This window comes from Zea mays, chromosome 2 (genome assembly GCF_902167145.1).
Source record: "Zea mays cultivar B73 chromosome 2, Zm-B73-REFERENCE-NAM-5.0, whole genome shotgun sequence".
Taxonomy (NCBI): Eukaryota; Viridiplantae; Streptophyta; class Magnoliopsida; order Poales; family Poaceae; genus Zea; species Zea mays.
The window spans coordinates 136,494,194-136,514,130 of record NC_050097.1 but is presented as its reverse complement, the minus strand read 5'-3'; positions in this window follow the sequence as shown (position 1 = coordinate 136,514,130).

Below are 19,937 nucleotides of genomic sequence, written 5' to 3'. Positions count from 1 at the left end.
TTGGATAATTCTCCGTTTTTTCAGCTTAGCAGGACTTTCCGTTGCTGAAGGTTCTTTTCCCTTCTGAAAAAACTTCGTCAGTTCTAGCGCCAGCGGACTTAGCTTGATAGGCAAGGGTTCAGTCATTACCTTTAGAATCTCTTCCACTTCGACAGTAGAAGGTGTCGCAGGAGCTTCTCCCTCTTGGCCCGACGTCTTTGGTTTCGGGGCCGTGGCTGTTCTTTTCTTTGGAGCAGCTATCTTTGGCTCAAGGCTCAGTTTTCTTTTCTCAAAAATTTCTTTGTCCTTTTTAGCCAATTTGGTACCTTCTTTGTCAGGGATGCTGGCAACCCTTTTTCTTTTCTAGCCTTCGGCATCTCCGCCCAATTGCTCATAGTCAGGATAATCAAAATTCAAGGCATCCAACACCAGATTCAATCTTCGTTTCGGACGTACCGAAGGCCGCAGTCATTAGCTGATCTTCTTTCTTAGAGTAGTTGCCGAGGATCTCGTTGCACATAACCTCAATTGTTTCCAACCACTCTTGGCAAGGTGCTTTAAAATGTTTTTTAAATTTGTAGTGATAAGGCAATCGAACAAGTTCTCCCTTCTTCTTTTCTCCCTCTAGCTTCGGCATCTCCCATTCATTCAGCGTTGGGAACACTCTAAAAGCCAAAAATTCCTGCACTAAGTCTCTAGTGCCGATATGATCTGAAATCACTCGAAATTCAGCCGAAGCAATCTGACTCGGGCTCCCCATTATCATGTTGCATCGGGGTGTCGTCTCTCCAAAGGTTAGTTCTAACGGACTCTGGACCAACTTATCTTCATCTTCATCAACTTTAACATAAAACCATTCAGACTTCCATCCGGCTGGCCATTTGCTTCGGTAGCTTATCACTGGAAACTTCGTAGTCTTGCGATAAGCAAAGTTGTAGCAGCCAAAATTCTCGTGCAGACCATCTCCTCTGGCCTTAGTCTGGTAGTGTAGTTCATGTACTCGGCAGAAACCTTCACCGAACGGTTCTACTCCCTGGCTACAAAGAGCCCAAATATAAACACTTAACCTAACTATAGCATTAGGGGTCAACTGATGAAGGTAAATCCCAAATTTCTTCAGTACGACAGCAATCATCTTGTTTAGGGGGAATCTTAAACCAGCTTTAAGAAAACTTTTGAAGATTACTACCTCATTCTTTCCTGGCTTTGGGATAGTTTCTTCTCCACTAAAACGAATCAACTCCTTCTTGGCTTCACTAAAATAACCTAGCTTCACCATTTTAGGAAGATCAGCTTCAGAGATAGTGGACTTTCCAAAGTCCAGATGACTAGGTTTGCTTGGCATCCCGCAGCTGTACTCATCTTCAGAATCAATTTCTTCAACCTCAGCTTGTTCTGCTCCGGCGGCAGGTGTATCCTCTGATGTTGCTAGCCCAGATCGCCTCATTGCTTCGGAAATTGGAACAGTTTCAGTGGCTTCAGCCTCATCTCCTTCACGATCAACCCTGGCAGTGGAGCGCACTCTGGCCATTTGATTATGAATTTCTTGAAGTTTTTTTTGAAATTAATAACCTTTTTTTCGAAGCTCTTCTTGTGGCGAAGCAGAATCCAAAGTGGTGCTTCGTTTGAGTACAAGGGTCAAGCTTCGGCTATGGTTAAATTTTTGCCAGCAAAACAGTTCAATAGCAATGAATGTTGTGGTAACTTCACACCTACCCATCTGTTTATATAGTCCTGCAGGTAAGAAGGTGAATCGTCAAATCTTCTACACCGCACGAACAGTCGCTCGCACCCACTGAACGGTGGGCCATAAAACCCGAGAAGGTGAATCTGCATGGTGGGACCGCTCTGCGCTCGGAAATTGTATCGTTTCCCGGCAACGAGCCCAGGGAAGGTGTTTTTCGGACCTTCGGCTTCTCGAAGCCTAAGAGACTTTTTCACGGATCAAGCTCGTTACGAAAAACGATCTAGCGCCGCGAAGGGGCTACTGTTGGGGGCATGCTTCGTCGCCGAAGGTCCTGCAGGAAGAAACACCTTCGGCAAAACTGTTTAAACGTAGTGCCGAAGTTACCACTCATGAAGCTTCGGTACTATTATGTATCTGAAGACGAAGGTTCGAACCGACTTAAAGATGAAATGACTTCTTAGTCCATAAGGGTCTGAGTCATAATCGTAATCTTTTGTAAGGGACATGTTGGGACCATGCTTCATCGTCGAAGGTCCTGCAAGGAGAAACAGCTTCGGCAAAAGCTGCTTATACGTGATGCCGAAGCTACCACACATGAAGCTTCAGTGTTATAGCGTATCCGAAGATGAAGGATCGAACCGACTTAAAGATGGAATGACCTTTTAGTCCATAAGGGTCTGAGTCATTGTTGTAAACTTTTATAAGGGGTATGATTGTAATTCCTTATAGGCCGTGTCCTGTGCCTATAAATAGTAAACAATATTCCTTTATTGTTCACGCGATCCTGTAATTGCAAACACATTGCTCGGGAATTATTATTTTCTGCCAAGGCGAAGGTATAAATGTACCTAAACATTATGTTTTGATATTTAGGTTCATATAATAAAATATGTGAATAATGTTATCTATTTTTGATATATCTTTCTTTAATGTTTCATGTTTTAAATTTTATTTCATATTATTTTGTAATCCTGATCACGAAGGTGTAACCTTCGTGATATTCTACTCATGGCCTTCGTCCGAAGTTCATTAAATCCTTGAGGGAGATAATGCTTCAGCGGACGAAGGGCATTAATATTTAACATTTTATGTTGCCTTGTTCTTAATTCATAGCATTTGAGAACAAGTCCCCAACATTGGCGCCCACCTCCGGTGAACTCACTTCCACTTTTTAAGCTGATGGCTTCATGCAAGAGCCTTGCTGGAACTGTTTCGGCTCCGAAGCTGATTCTCCCGATAACAGGCGGTTCATGCTCAGAGCCGGCTAACAAGAAACAGAAGAAGGAGGCATAGAAAAGAGTACAACATGTAGGGGTACAAGGACCCTTCATCAAGTCAAGATGGTCTCACATCCCAATTACCTTCTCTCAAGAGGATCTTCAGCTCAAGGATTACCCACACAATGATGCTATGGTTATCTCTTGTGTGATCAAAGGATTTCTGGTTCACAATGTCTTGGTTGATACATGCAGTGCGGCTGATATCATATTTGCCAAAGCCTTCAGACAGATGCAAGAGCCCGAAGACAAGATCCATGATGCCACACATCCCCTTTGTGGCTTCGGAGGAAGGCAGATTGTAGCACTCGGCAAAATCACAATGCCAGTAACCTTCGGATTTATTAACAACACAAGGACTGAACAAGTTGTGTTTGATATTGTTGACATGGAATACCCTTACAATGCAATCATTGGTCGTGGTACTCTCAATGCCTTCGAAGCAATTCTTCATCCAGCATATCTTTGCATGAAGATACCTTCGGACCAAGGGCCCATTGCTATTCATGGAAGTCAGGAAGCTGCCAGAAGGGCCAAAGGAAATTGGACAGACTCAAAAGCAATCTATAACATAGATGGAGCTGAAGCTTGTGAACAATACAAGTTCAGAAGGGAGAAAGCTGCTTCGGCTGATCAGCCGAAGCCCATGCTCTTATGTGATGACATAGCAGATCAGAAGGTGCTATTGGGATCCCAACTGTCCGAAGAACAGGAGAAAACCTTGATAAGGTTTCTATTCAACAACAAAGATGTTTTTGCATGATCAGCTAATGATCTTTGCGGAGTCAACAGGGATGTTATTGAACACTCGCTCAATGTTGATCTATCCTTCAGACCCAGAAAGCAGAGGCTTCAGAAGATGTCTGATGATAAGGCCGAAGGTGCTCGGAATGAAGTGAAAAGACTCCTCAGTGCTGGAGTTATCAGAGAGGTAAAATATCCAGAATGGCTGGCTAACACTGTTATGGTAAAAAAGGCCAATGGTAAATGGAGGATGTGTATTGATTTTACTGATCTCAACAAGGCCTGTCCGAAGGACGAGTTTCCATTGCCAAGAATAGATTCCCTAGTTGATGCAGCAGCTTCAGCAGAGCTTATGAGTTTGCTGGATTGTTATTCAGGCTATCATCAAATTTGGATGAAGAAGGAGGATGAGCCAAAAACTAGCTTCATAACCCCTAGTTGAACATATTGTTACCTTCGGATGCCTGAGGGGCTCAAGAATGCTGGAGGAAGCTTCAGCAGAATGACAATGAAGGTTCTTCATTCTCAGATAGGCATAAATGTGTTAACTTATGTTGATGATATCATTGTAAAAAGCACGAAGCAAGAAAATCACATTGCTGATCTGCAGGAGACCTTTGCTAATTTTAGACAGGCCGGTTTAAAGTTGAATCCAGAAAAATGTGTCTTCGGAGTGAAGAAAGGGAAATTTCTTCGCTGCCTAGTTTCAACAAAAGGGATTGAAGCTAATCCAAATAAAATCGAAGCTATCCTTCGAATGGAACCACCAAGTACAAAGAAGGGGGCTCAAAGATTGACAGGAAGACTGGCATCTCTCAACAGATTCATATCTAGATCAGCAGAGAGAAATTTACCATTCTTCGAAGTGTTGAAGTCAGCCGAAGTTTTTCAATGGGGACCAGCCCAGCAGAGAGCCTTCGAAGAGCTGAAGCAATATTTGATAGACCTAACAACACTAACTCCACCAACACCAGGGGCTCCTCTGTTGTTATATGTGGCAGCTTCGCACTCAGCGGTAAGTGCAGCACTTGTCCAAGAGAAGCTTGAAGGCCAAGTCAAAAGGCAAGCCCCAATATACTTTGTATCCGAAGTTCTTAGTTTATCAAAGAAAAACTACATAGAATTGGAGAAGGTGTTGTATGCTGTTTTGATGGCCTCCAGAAAGCTTCGGCACTATTTTCAAGCATACAATATAATTGTCCCTTATTCACAACCATTGAAGGACATTATGAGAAATAGAGAAGCTACTGGAAGGGTTGGAAAATGGGCTGCGAAACTCAATGAATTTTGCATTGATTATGTGCACAGATCTTCGATTCAGTCCCAAGCATTGGCAGACTTCATTGCTGACTGGACGCTAGGGGCTCAGGAAGAAGAAACGAGTAAAGATGCCGAAGTTTGGACAGTAATCTGCGATGGTTTTTGGGGAACCTTCGGAGCAGGGGCAGCTGCTGTGTTGGTCGCACCTTCCAAAGTTAAAACTTGTTATGCAACAAGACTTGATTTCAGTTGCACAAATAACATTGCTGAGTACGAAGCTTTGCTCTTGGTTCTTCGGAAATTAAAGGCAATGGGAATTAGAAGGGCGGTTCTTAAAACTGATTCCCAGGTTATTTCTGGTCATATTGACAAAAGTTATAAAGCAAGAGATCCGAAGCTTGAGAAATATTTAGACACGGTACGAAGGATTGAGGCTTCCTTTGAAGGGTTTTCTGTTAAAAATATTCCTCGAGGAGAAAATGAACATGCTGATTTATTAGCCAAGTCAGCAGCACAGGGGCTGCCCTTACCTTCGAAAGTATTTTTCGAAACAATAAAAGCACCTTCGGTCGAACTTCTTGAAAGAGCAGTTCTTAACATATCTCCTGTTTATAGTGAAGACTGGAGAACTGAGATCATCTCTTTCCTTCAGGGTAACTTTCTTTCAGATGCCAAAGCTTATAACAGAAGGATAGAGGCAAGAGCTCGACCATATGTTATAATAGAAGTGGAGCTGTACAAGCATGGAGTCTGTGCTCCATTACTCAAGTGTTTATCTAGAGCTGAAGGTATAGAATTGATGAAGGAAATACATGCAGGTCTGTGAGGATCTCACATTGGATCTAGGCCTTTGCTTAGAAAAGTTTTTCGTCAAGGATTTTATTGGCCAAAAGCAGCTTCGGATGCAGCGGAATTAGTCCAAAAGTGCGAAGGTTGTCAGAAATGTGCAAGAGATCAAAAACAACCTTCGTCTCTAACCCAGTTAATACAACCCACTTGGCCGTTGCAAAGGTGGGGCCTTGATTTGTTAGGTCCGTTACCACTAGCACAAGGGAACTTAAGATATGTTGTAGTGGTAGTGGAATATTTTTCTAAATGGATTGAGGCAAAGCCTTTAGCCACAATAACTTCTGTCACTATTCAAAAGTTTTTCTGGCAAAATATTGTTTGTCGTTTCGGAGTGCCGAAGGCTATTACTGTGGATAATGGAACGCAGTTTGATTCCGAAGCTTTCAGGGAGTTCTGTGAACAAATTGGCACGAAGATCCATTTTGCATCAGTTCGGCATCCGGAGTCAAATGGACTTGTTGAAAGGGCTAATGGCATCATAATGACAGGAATAATGAAGTTAATCTTCAATCAGCCTAGGGGAAAGTGGCCAGACGAATTAATCAAAGTGGTGTGGAGCCACAACACAACAATATCAAGGTCAACCGGTTTTACACCATTCAAACTATTGTTTGGTGACGAAGCAATAACTCCGGAAGAAGCCAAAGCAGGATCAATAAGAATAGTAGCTTCGGCAGAAGACGAAGTTGAAGCTGATTACTCTGTGGAAAAAGATGCTATAGAGGGGATCAAGCTTCAAGCTGTGGAAAACATCAACAAATACCAAGCAGAAACAATAATATGGCGTGATAGAAAGGTTCGGCTAAAGAACATTGAACCAGGACATTTGGTGCTTTGAAGAGTAGCCAACCCAGAGACAGTAGGCAAGTTACAGCTGAAATGGGAAGGACCTTTTCTGGTAGTATCTTCGTCAAGACCCGGTTCCTACAGATTGAAGGATATGGACGGCAACGACATTCCTAGATCATGGAATGCGGATGAGCTTCGGCGATATTATGTTTAGTGTGATGTAATTTTTTCTATTCTTTTTTGTGGTACCCTTTTCCTTTCCAAAGGGGGAGAAAGGTTTTTAATGGGGCCACAACATGTAATTTTTCTTTTTCTTATTTCAATTCTATAAGAGCGACATCCCCCAAAGATGTAAATGTAAAAGCTGAGAACGCACCATCGAGTGCAAAGGAAAAAGAAAAGAAAACAGGGAGAAGCTCAAAAGTCGTTCCTAAGGGAATGCAGAGCTTGCAGTGAAAAATAAACGCTGATTCCGCCGAAAGTAAAAGGCGAAGAAGCTCCTAAGGGAGGCTTGCAGCGAAAAATAAACGTTGATTCCGCCGAAAGTAAAAGGCGAAGAAGCTCCTAAGGGAGGCTTACAGCGATAAGTCAGCGCTGATACACCGAAAAGTAAACGGTGAAGCCAAAAAATAAACGGCAAAAAGATTTGAGTCATTCCCAAGGGAATGAAGGCTATGATTATGGTTTCGAATATACATTTGGATATTCATTTGCACGATACATTACATCATGACATTTGCATTCATAAACATTCATTTAGACATATATAGGATCATTATCATCATATCATACAAAAAAGGCAGATGCTTCGGCTATGAGGAAAAGACTTCGGAGAAAGAGGAAATTCTCATGCTTCGTTGTGTACGAAAAGAAGGGAAGGTGTTTTTCGCCTTCGGCTCAAAAATAAAATTTCGTCCACAGCAAAGCAGATCATACACGGATAAAGGGGAAAAGATATATTACAAGGTATGCACAAATTTACATAAGTTTCTTTACAATTATATTACAAAAATTTCTCTAGAATCTTTTGCAGAAAAGTCCTTCGGAGCATCTGTTAAGCTTCAGCTTGTCATTCTTCAGCTTCATCATCCTGCATATATTAAAACGGAATGAGAAAGGTGCAGAATTCAAGAAGAAGGTAAAAGTAACAAGTATAAGTTTGTCACTGGCTTAAGGTGGCTCCGAGCTTCGTCACCAGCCATCTTTCGCCCGCCGTTTATCCAAATCTGGGTCATAAACCTGTTTCCTATGCTTCGGGCTAGGCTTGGGATGTCAACCAAATCTGCCGGTGACAAACTGAAGTTTGGCCTATTTACAATCTTCCCGTGCGTGCAGCCAGCCTTCAGGAAAGCGGTGGCCGTACCTCGAGAAGCTAGCAGGGCGCAGAAGTCAGCATGCCCAGCAATAACTTCGCCAAGTGCATCAACTTCGCCCTCAATGTATCGGCTGAAGGTGTAAATTTATCAGAGCTGGCTCCAATTGAGCGAAACACATCCTTCAGTCGTTGCACGCATCGGCTGCCGAAATCTAAGTATTTCTCCTGAAGCTCATTCAATGATTTTTGCAAATCTGAATTCTTATCGATTTCGGTCTTGAGACTTGCTTCGAGATTCTTCTTTTCCTGCTCAGATTTTTCTGACTTTATAAGTAATTCATTGTTTAATTTGTCATTTTCGGCTTGGGCCTCGGCCAGTGAACCTTCCATAGAATGAATAACAAAGTCTTTCTTTTCCAAGGCAGCTTCGTATTCTTTAACTTTGATTTCAAGGTCTTGAATGACGAAGTCTTTTTTCTTCAGAGTAGCTTCGTAATTTTCGACTTTGTCTTCTAGATCTTTGATGACAACTTTGTTTTTCTCCTCTTCAAGATCTTGTTGCATTCTCAGCACTTTACTTAGTAGTATACTCTGCCAAAACAACCTTCGTTAGAAAATATATTAATTCAAAAAAAATAGGCCAAACTTCAGTTTTACCTTGAAATTAGCATAGAGCAAGCTACCAGCAATATGCTGTCGCTGGTACCTGCAGAGGTCCGCTTCTATCTTCGGTAGGCCAACGCTTTTTGAGAAGGTCCTAACAACCTTGGCCTCGGTTCGGTTCCGAAGGCATCTTAGCTTTCCTTCATTGACTCCACCAAATAGCAGAGACCCTGGTCTGTATCCGCAGGATATAGCATATTTCTTTAGCTCTTCTTTTTCAGCGTCTGCTAACTCTTGTCCAAGTATATCATGAAAATTAAAATTTTCTTCTTCCAAAGTGTCATCAATCTGCTCTTTTCCTTTTTTAGTTGTCGTGTTCACTGCAACCGCAACATCTTCTTCTTCAGCCATTCTCAGAAGTATATTGTCAATATCGCCAAGTGTGGTTTCTAGATTAGGATCTTCAGTGATCCCGGTTTCGGTTCCGGCGGCTTCGGCTTCAAAGGTTGCCCCGGTAGCTTCGGCTCCGGTGGCTTCGGCTCTGGTAGCTTCGGCTCCGGTGGCTGTGGTTTCGGCAGTGACAACTTTTGACGCCGATGTCGGTGGCGGTGTCTGATGAATGACATCGGCCACTTGGATAATTCTTCGTTTTTTCGGCTTTGCGGGACTTTCTATTGCCGAAGCTTCTTTGTCCTTCTGAAAAAACTTCGTCAGTTCTGGCGCCAGCGGACTTAGCCTGGTAGGCAAAGGTTCAGTCATTACCTTCAGAATCTCTTCCACTTCGGCAGCAGAAGGTGTTGCAGGAGCTTCCTCCTCCCGGACCGACAGCTTTGGTTGTGGGGACGCAGCTTTCCTTTTCCTCGGAGCAGCTATCTTCGGCTCAGGGCTTAGTTTTTCAGAAATTTTCTTATCCTTTTTAGCCAATTTGGTGCCTTCTTTGTCAGGGGCGCTGGCAATCCTCTTTCTCTTTGGGCCTTCGGCATCTCCGCCCAGTTGCTCATAGTTAGGGTAATCAAAATTCAAGGAATCCAGCAAACGATTCAATCTTCGTTTCGGACGTGTGCCGAAGGCTGCAGTCAATAATTGATCTTCTTTCTTAGAATAATTGCCGAGGATCTCGTTGCACATAATTTCAATGGTGGTCAACCACTCTTGGCAGGGTACTTTAAAATGTTTCTTAAACTTGTAATGATAAGGCAATCGAACAAGTTCCCCCTTCTTCTTTTCTCCTTCTAGCTTCGGCATCTCCCACTCCCTCAGTGTTGGAACACCTTAAAAGCCAAAAATTCCTGCACTAGGTCTCTAGTGCCAATATGATATGAAATCACTCAAAATTCAGCCAAAGCAGTTTGACTCGGGCTTCCCATTATCATGTTGCATCGGGGCCTCGTCTCTCCGAAGGATAATTCTAGCGGGCTCTGGACCAGTTTATCTTCATCTTCATCAACTTTAACATAAACCATTCAGACTTCCATCCGGCTGGCCATTTGCTTCGGTAGCTTATTACTGGAAACTTCGAAGTCTTACGATAAGCGAAGTTGTAACAGCCAAAATTCTCGTGCAGACCATCTCCTCTAGCTTTAGTCTGATAGTGTAGTTCATGAACTCGGCAGAAACCTTCACCGAACGATTCCACACCCTGGCTACGAAGGGCCCAAATGTAAACACTTAATCTAACAATAGCATTGGGGGTCAGCTGATGAAGGTAAATCCCAAACTTCTTCAGTACAATAGCAATCATCCTATTCAGGGGGAACCTTAGACCAGCTTTAAGAAAACTTTTGAAGACTACTACCTCGTCCTTTCCTAGCTTTGGGATAGTTTCCTCTCCACCAAAACGAATTAATTCCTTCTTAGCCTCACTAAAATAACCCATCTTCACCATTTTAGGAAGATCAGCTTCAGAAATGGTGGACTTTCCAAAGTCCAAATGACTAGGTTTACTTGGCATCCCGCAACTGTACTCATCTTCGGAACCAGCTTCTTCAACATCAGCTTGTGTTGCTTCGGCAGCAGGTGTGTCCTCTGATGAAACCAGCCCAGAACGCCTCATTGCTTCGGAGATCGGAACAGTTTCAGCGGCTTCGGTCTCATCTCCATCACACTCAACCCTAGCAGTGGAGCGTACTCTGGCCATTTGAATTTAAATTTCTTGAAAATCCTTTGGAAATTAATAACCTTTTTCCGAAGCTCTTCTTGTGACGAAGCAGAATTTAAACTAGAGCTTCGTTTGAATGCAAAAGTCCAGCTTCGGCTATGGTTAAATTTTTGGCAGCAAAACAGTGCAATAGCAATGAATGCTGTGGTAACTTCACACCTACCTGTCTGTTTATATAGTGCTGCAGGTAAGAAGGTGAATCGTCAAGATTTTTACACCGGACAAATAGTCGCTCGCACCCACTGAACGGTGGGCCGCAAAAACCAAGAAAGTGAACCTGCATGGTGGGACCGCTCCGCGCTCAAAAACTGTATCGTTTCTCAACAACGAGCTCAGGGAAGGTGTTTTTCGGACCTTCGGCTTCCCGGAGCCTAAGAGACTTTTTTCACGGATCAAGATCGTTACGAAAAACGATCTAGCACCGCGAAGGGGCTACTGTTGGGACCATGCTTCATCGCCGAAGGTCCTGTAAGGAGAAACAGCTTCGGCAAAAGCTGCTTATACGTGATGCCGAAGCTACCACACATGAAGCTTCGATGTTATAGCATATCCGAAGATGAAGGATCGAACCGACTTAAAGATGGAATGACCTTTTAGTCCATAAGGGTCTGAGTCATTGTTGTAAACTTTTATAAGGGGTATGATTGTACTTCCTTACAGGTTGTGTCCTGTGCCTATAAATAGTGAACAGTATTCCTTTACTGTTCACGCAATCCTGTAATTGCAAACACATTGCTCGGGAATTATTATTTTCTTCCAAGGCGAAGGTATAAATGTACCTAAATATTATGTTTTGATATTTAGGTTCATATACTAAAATATGTGAATAATGTTATCTATTTTTGATATATCTTTCTTTAATGTTTCGTGTTTTAAATTTTATTTCATATTATTTTGTAATCTTAATCACGAAGGTGTAACCTTCGTGATATTCTACTCATGGCCTTCGTCCGAAGTTCATTAAATCCTTGAGGGAGATAATGCTTCAGCGGACGAAGGGCATTAATATTTAACATTTTATGTTGCCTTGTTCTTAATTCATAGCATTTGAGAACAAGTCCCCAACAGGACATGATTGTAATTTCTCACAGGCTGCGTCCTGTGCCTATAAATAGATGAACAGTACTCCTTTACTGTTCACGCAATCCAGTAATCACGGACATATTGCTTTGGAATTATTACTTACTGCCAAGGCGAAGGTATAATGGTACTTAAATATTATGTTTTAATATTTAGGTTCATGTAATAAATATGTAAATAATGTTATCTATTTTTAACACATCTTTTCTAATGTTTTATGTTTTATATTTCATTTTACATTATTTTATAAGTTTGATCACGAAGGTATGAACTTCGTGATATTTTTCTCATGGCCTTCGTCCAAGGTTCATTAAATCCTTGAGGAGATAATGCTTCAGCGGACGAAGGGCATTAATATTTAACATTCTATGTTGCCTTGTTCTTAATTCATAGCATTTTTGAGAACAAGTCCCCAACAGTATGTTACTTCTCTGATAACACCAGCGCTTAGAAGTCTCTTCACTTCAATTCGTGCACCTTCGGCTTTATCATTGGACATTTTCCTAAGCCTCTATTTTTTTTGTCTGAAGGATGGGTCCACATTGAGTGAATGCTCAATAACATCTCCATTGACACCACAAAGATCATTAGCTGTCAAAGCAAAGATGTCTTTGTTGTTGAACAAGAATCTTAGCAAAGTCTTCTCCTGTTCATCAGATAGCTGAGATCCCAACAATACTTTCTGCTCTGCTATGTCTTCACATAAAAGCATAGGCTTTGGCTGATCTACTGAAGCGACCTTCTCTCTTTTATGCTTATATTGCTGATAGGCTTCGACTTCATCTATGTTATGAACAGCCTTCGAATCCATCGAACTCCCTTCAGCCCTCCTGGCAGATTCTTGATTCCCGTGTACAACAATGGGCCCTTGTTCCGAAGGTATCTTCATGCAAAGATATGCTGGATGAAGTATTGCTTCGAAGGCATTAAGCGTTCCTTGACCAATGATTGCATTGCATGGATATCCATATCAACAATGTCAAAGACAACCTGTTCCGTTCTAGTGTTGCGAATGTAGCCGAAGGTAACCAACATTGTTATCTATTCAATGGTCACAATCTGTCTTCCTCCGAAGCCACAAAGAGGGTGTGTTGTATCATGTATCTTGTCCTCTAGCTCTTGCATTTGCCTGAGAGCCTTTGCAAATATGATATCCGTTGCACTACCTATGTCCACTAGGACATTGTGGACTAGAAATCCCTTGATGACACAAGATATGACCATTGCATCATTGTGAGGATAATCCTTGAGGTGAAGGTCTTCCTGAAAGAAGGTAATTGGAATATGAGACCACTTGGACTTGATGAAGGGTCCTTGCACCCCAACATATTGTACCCTTCTCTGCGCTTCTTTCTTCTATTTCTTGTTGGCTGGTTCAGAACTTGAGCCGCCTGTGATTGGGAGCACCAGCTTCGTGGCCGAAGGTGCTACAGCTTGGTTGTTGTGCGAAGCCATCGTCGCAGCTGTGGAAGTGAGTTCACCGGAGGTGGGCACCAATGTTGTTCCTTGTTCTCAAATGCTATACATCAAGAACAAAGCAACACAATTGTTAATGATTAAAGACCTTCGTCCTTAGATCCATAATCTCTCTTCGGGTATAATTATCTCCAGACGAAGGTCATTATCACACCCGGTTTTGGAAGGTAAACCGAATGCAAACCATGTATGTGCCAGGATCAGAACTCACGTACACAGCAATTACATAATTGGATATCATCACACAATGCTCAAAGTAAATAGCGGAAAGATACTTTATTTACATCAAGATGTCCAAGACATCCACAGAGTCTAATACATACCCATTGTATTTAACATTAATATCGAAGTGCGGAGAAACGAAACTTAGAAGATAAGCCTACACAGGCAGTTTGACTGGGGGTTTGCCACTAAGATAAACTAGAACTTGTCGTAGTCCTGGAACTCCTCAAAGTCCTCCATGTTGTCAGCATCTTCTCCTGAGCACCGAGTACAGTGGGGACAACCTGGGGTGGGGTGGTTTGTAAAGCAAGGGTGAGTACACATCAACGTACTCAGCCAATGTCCAGTTTGGCTAAAGTGGACTAGCTGTATGTGGAGTTAAGGTTAAGCAGTTGCTTTTAGTTGGTCAAGTTTTCATTACTATAAGTAGAGCCAAATTTTAGTAATAAACCCAGTTATTACCCAGAGGCACTCCCTCCAAGAGGAAATACGAGAGATCAAAATTATAACCATCATCATAAAAGTAACCAAAGTTCTTCTAATCAAAGAGGATCCCAAGGCTGCTCTTAACCATGAGCATGACTGATATACCAGTTTCTAACACTCTGCAGAGGTCGCACACTTTACCCACAAGTAGTGATTCCCTTTCTGCTCGGGGTTATAGCCTCCCCATTGATCACTACCATGGTGACCTAGCAGGGTCTCACTACGCAGCCTTTACAAAGATTTCACAGAGGTCATAGCCGACCGTTAGGTTTCTCTAGTTTGATAAACATAGTACATCTTTCCAAAGGAAGCTTGACTAACAAAACCAAATCAAGAACCTCTGCAACCAGCCTTGGCAGAGCAAGTACTGTGCCTGGACCCCATTGACAGCCCTACGACAAAGCCAACTACTCCTCTGGTTCCTCTAATTAATCAGCTAAGGGCGTCCCATTGCACCGTCATGGTTGCACTGTTATCCCAGGTTGTGACTCCCCAAACAGGTCCTTACGGAGAGGTACTCAGGAAACAGCCTGACTCCCCTAAAGTAATCATAAGAACCTCATCGGGATAACACAACGTATCATAAATAATCACATCATGTTCATTGATTAAGTTAAAGCAATAGCATAATGCTAATCATGATAACCCAAAAGGTAAACAAGGATAAGGTAAATACAGACTAGTCAATCCTTAAGTTTTAAATAATGTAATGCGGGACAATGAATTATAAAGTAAAGTAGGACTTAATGGGTTAGAGGACACTTGCCTTCACCAGGTTGTTGCTCAAGATGATCTTCGGCAACACACTCAGGACCACGGGCTGCTCGTTGTCTAAATAGAGCGATCATACATTCAATACATTGGAAAGTACAAATGAACAACACATCAAACATGTACAAACATTGGAACACATCTCAAAAGTATAGTACTAATTAAAGAAAAAGGAGGTCAAATTATAAAATGAACTAATCTTATTTAGGAGTTGACTACTCTCTATGTGTTTGGAACACATCTCAAAAAGGTAAAGTAGTAATTAAACAAAGAAAGAGATTAAATTATAAGATGAACTAATCTCATTTAGGAATTGATTATTCTTTAAGTGTTGTCCATACTTACATAACCTAATTCTATTCATTTTATTGAGACCTAAAAGTTAAACCAGAGATAAATTCATGTAATACATATTATTAATCCCACAAGATTATGTATACTTTAACTTCTAGGGCTTTCCTTTTATTTATTTCATTAAATGAATAAATCAACATATACATTACTCTTATATCCTAGGTGTAAAATTAAAGTGTACAGACTATAAATAATTTATTTGGGCAGAGAATAATCTTATGAACAAGTTGCAATTTGAACCACTAAATTTGGAGTTCATATGAAAAATATATGAAATAAACAAGTTTTGAAGTTTGAAATATAAAAATAGGTCCAATTCTGTAATTAGTTAAAAGTATAGGGGGCTGTTTAAAAGTGCACAGGGACCTGCGCGCGAAAACCAGGGACGACGGGTTTATTTCCTAAAACCCGAGGGTCTCTTAAGCAAAACATACACGCGAAGGGGTATGGGGTCATCTCGACCATCAGATCAGAGATCAACAGACCGGATTAGATCCCGTGGACGCCCGCGCGGGCGCGAGCACGTGGACGCGACTGACAGGCGGGGACGGGGTGTCAGCGAACCAGGCGGGCTAACCATCCGGGCCCAATGGCAGGGACACGGGTGAGGGGGACAGAGAAGAGCGGTCGGGTCTGAATCGGAGGGCTGAGATTAGATCTGCTCTGATTAAGTCTAAACCGCCCGATCTCGGATGGACGCCCGAGATCTAACGGCTAGCGGCCAGACGCGGGCGCGGTGGCGCTGCTCGATCCCGCAGCGAAGTCTCGCCGGAGACGAGGGGACTGGCCATTGTGGGGCTCCAGGGGCTTGGGGAATAGCCCGAGCACGCTCAGGGCGATCTGGCAAACACGACCATGGGCACAAATCCGGCACGGGGGCACCAGAGTGTGCGGGACACGACGAGGAGGGCTAACGGCGGCACGGATCAACTCTGGCGAGGAATTGCTCGGGCAAAAGGGCAGTAACGGCCGAATTAAGGGCACAGGACGGTTGCTCACCTCGAGTGCGAACTCTGGGACGCTTGGGGAACGACGGGGGTGCGGTAGAGCCTCGGGTCGACGGCGACGGGCTCCGGCTGCGCAAGAAACGCTCCGGTGAGCACAGACCGGGTAAACCAGAGAGGGGAAGGGCAAACCAGAGGGTGTCCCGAGTAGATGACGACGAGGCGAAACTCACCGAGGCAACAGACGGGGCGTGTCACACCCGGATTTTAGGGGTCCAAAACCCGGGTGCGAACATAAACACCAGGTGTGCTGGGACCAAGTCTCACACATATGATGCATAGTGGCACAGGATCGAATGTCACATCTTTACTATATAACCGGAGTTCTGTACAAAAATAATTAAATAAATACATCATATGAGGAAACGATCCAGCAACCCAAAGTTGACTGGGAGACGACGGCCTAGATCTCTCACGAACACATCACAGCATCCTCCAAACGCCTCATCCTGCGGTACCTGTTCTTGACCTGTGGGGGGGTGAGACAGCAAGAGTGAGCTCACATACGTTCATCGCTCAACAAGTTGTGGGGAATAATGTGCATGAACTCGCCAAAGGCGGGAGCTCACGTGAAGTGTAAGGCTTACCAAAGAGGATGGTTAGAGCTGAGCATTGCTTTTAAAGTTGGTCAAAATTTTATTAGCAATTACTAAGTATAAGTAAATACCAACCCAATTAAGTAGTAGAACAAAAGTAACAACTTCACCTGCGACGCAATGCATATGACAAATTGAATTTAGTTCCATAAGTTAATCATCAGAGAGTCCTGAGCTGCTCATGACCGTGAGCTCGGCTAGTATACCAGTTTTACACTCTGCAGAGGTGGTACCCTTTACCCACAAGTCATGTTACCCATCTGCCAAGGGATCGCGACTTCCCATACACCTCTACCGAGGAGGCGAGGCAGGGTAACACTACGAGGCCTTTACAAAGTTCCACTAGCTTCAGAAACCCGCTACAGTTTATAGGAAGCTCCAATGCAGGAATCCCTTGCAGGACCGCCATCGCAGCAAAATCCTCCCGAGGGCCTCCCTACACTGACCACTCCCCTACTGCCCTTGCCCCTTTCGGGTAAGGTAGTCCTCCACTAGCTTTCCTAATTAATCAGCCAAGGGCGTCCATAAACCCTTGTGGTGGCACGTGCTTCTCAAGTTAAGCTCTATGTTCCAATTAACATTTAATGATCTTGTCATGAACATAAATAGAATAACAACATAATTGGAACATAGATGTAATGAAATATTAACCCAAAACCATATAAAGCAGTAGCAGAACTACCCAAGTGATTCAGGGGTAAACAAGGTATTCAGGATGAACAAACTAGGGTGACCTATTGGGTCCCATCAAAATTAACCTATGCAGATCATTATGATTAATCAGAACATGAGTAGGTAAAAAGAAGTGATCAAGGGCACAACTTGCCTGGGACTTGAGATTCCAGGTACCAGGATGATCTTCAGGTGACACGTGTTCTCACTGCTAAACGTAGCAATATAGACAAACATGTATAGGCAATCATCACACCAAACATGAGAATAAACTATGTAATAATATTCTACACTGCGTAACGAGATCGTAGAAACAAGAACCACTAAATTTGGAGCTACGGTTACCGAGTTATGAATTTCTGAAATTATTTAGTGCTTAGAATAGATTAATCCAAATGAATAATTTTAATTAAAGTTTCATGGCTAAACAATGTTACTAGTTGGTAGAAAATATTAATACAAAATTATTGCAACTGGAATGGCTCAATTTGGAGATAAAATGAATTATATACGAATTATACAAGTTTCTAGTATTATCTTTGTATTAAAAATCATTTTATATACTTAATTTTCTATTTTTATTGGTCTCTGGACTGGGCACCAAATAATACAAAACTCAGGGTCCAATCAGTAACAATTCCCTAGACACAAATTAACCCACAGATGGACGGCGGGTTAATTATTAAAATGTCCAGGGTCTCTTTAGCAAAAGTTCTCGAGCGAAGGGGTATAGGCTCATCTGAGCCGTAGGATCGAAATCTTGCGCTCGCGATTAAACAGGGGTTTTGATGAAGCGATATACATTCCAGTCCACCGGATCCCGATCCAAGGATCAAGAATCGATGAAGCGAATGGGTTTACGAGGCCCTGATCTGAGTCGTCCAATAATCGATCAATGGTCACGATGAGACACGAGCATACTGGCTCATCAGATTGAATCTGGGTCATGGAATCCTGATCGGACGATCCGAAATGATCCCACCGAAGGGGTGAGAGCGCGCCTAATCGCAACCGCCCGATAGGGATCGGATGGCCAGGAGCCGTTCTCCTTCCCCGAGCTCCCCGATCGGACGGCGCGGTGACCCGCCGCAGCGGCGCCATGGGCAACCACCGTGCGGAGCCCGCTCCCAAGCAGGGACCCCAAATACTATTGCGTAAAAACAAAATTCGGGTCACAAAGAACAGACATGAGGAATCTCACCGTTGATTGTCGCACGGACAGCCCCGGCCACGGCAGAGTGCGGACGGCGGCGATGATTCAACTCCGATGAGGAATTCAGCGCACCCGAGATGACCCCGATTGCTGTCGATCCCCGTGTAAGCTTCCAAGGTCCCTTGGTGACGACACACGGGCCCCCACTGAGGCTAAATCGGCGGCGAATCGAAGTTGGCCTGCGGCGACGGCGAATGGCCAGAGAGGGGCGCGCGGCAGCAGGGGTTCTAGAGAACAGGGATGTCGCGAGCAAGGACGAGGAGAGAGGAGGTCGCGAGGGTATGGAGCAAACGCACCAATTTATACCCCGCAGTAGCGCGCGGAGTCCGAGCGGGTGCGAGCAGCGAGATCCGCGGGTCGGCCCGGTGTGCGCGCAAGGCTGTTAGGAGGTAGGCGAAGCTGACAACGCGGGGGCCACCTGGCGGAGACAGCAAAGTCACAGGCGCGCTGGCGTGAGGCTGACGAGCGGGGTCCGTTTGTCAGCGGAACGCGGGTGCGAGCGACGTGGGCCGATGTGGAGTAGAGAAGGGGGAAAATGGGCCAGGAGCACGGAATTCGGCCCAGGCAGCACAGAAATCCCTTTTTATTTTCTAATTCTTTCCAATTTCAAATTAGATTTGAATTCAGATCTCAAATTAAATTCAACCAGAGTTCAATTTAAAGTATATTTAAGTGCTTAAACAAAAACTCTAACTTATTATATCCAGTTTATTTTATTTTATGTATCCATTATTTACTAAGCCAAATGAATTATTCCCATATTATTCCCTTGTTTAGTTAAAGGCTCAAAATGTGTCATGCACCCATATTATTTCTTTTTTTAAGGAAATTATTATTAGTGTGTGATCAAATTCTAAGATCAACCTATAATGAATATCCATTATTCCACTTATTTAGAGGAAAGTAATACATAACCTTTACTAGGATTCATTTTACTTAAAAGTACTTTTAAAGAGTGTTATAGTTTACAAAGGAAGTAATGAATAGATGGAGAATCTTTCTTCTAATTATTAATTTCAACTTAATCTTTTAGTTTCAAGATTTACATCTAGGTTTTGAACCACACCATTTTTTTCAGTACTATTTGTTTTTTTTTGACTACTTTGATTCCCTTAATTGAGTGTGCACAAAGAAAAGGAAATCAAATAATTATCAAAACACTAACACCTAAGTGAACTTATTTATTTATCCTATTATTTTTTTCCTATACAGATTTTGGGCTTTACAGGGCGCAGGCTCGACGACGGTCAATGGTGAGCGGCAGCGGAGCTATCTGGTCGCGTGCATAGAGCGAGAGAGAGGGCGAGAGGGTTCGGCTGAGGGCGGAAGTGAGCGGGGCAAAGTGGGCGAGCGGGGCATGGGGCTCAAAAGGGGCGAGGACGTGCGGAGGTGGCCGGAGATC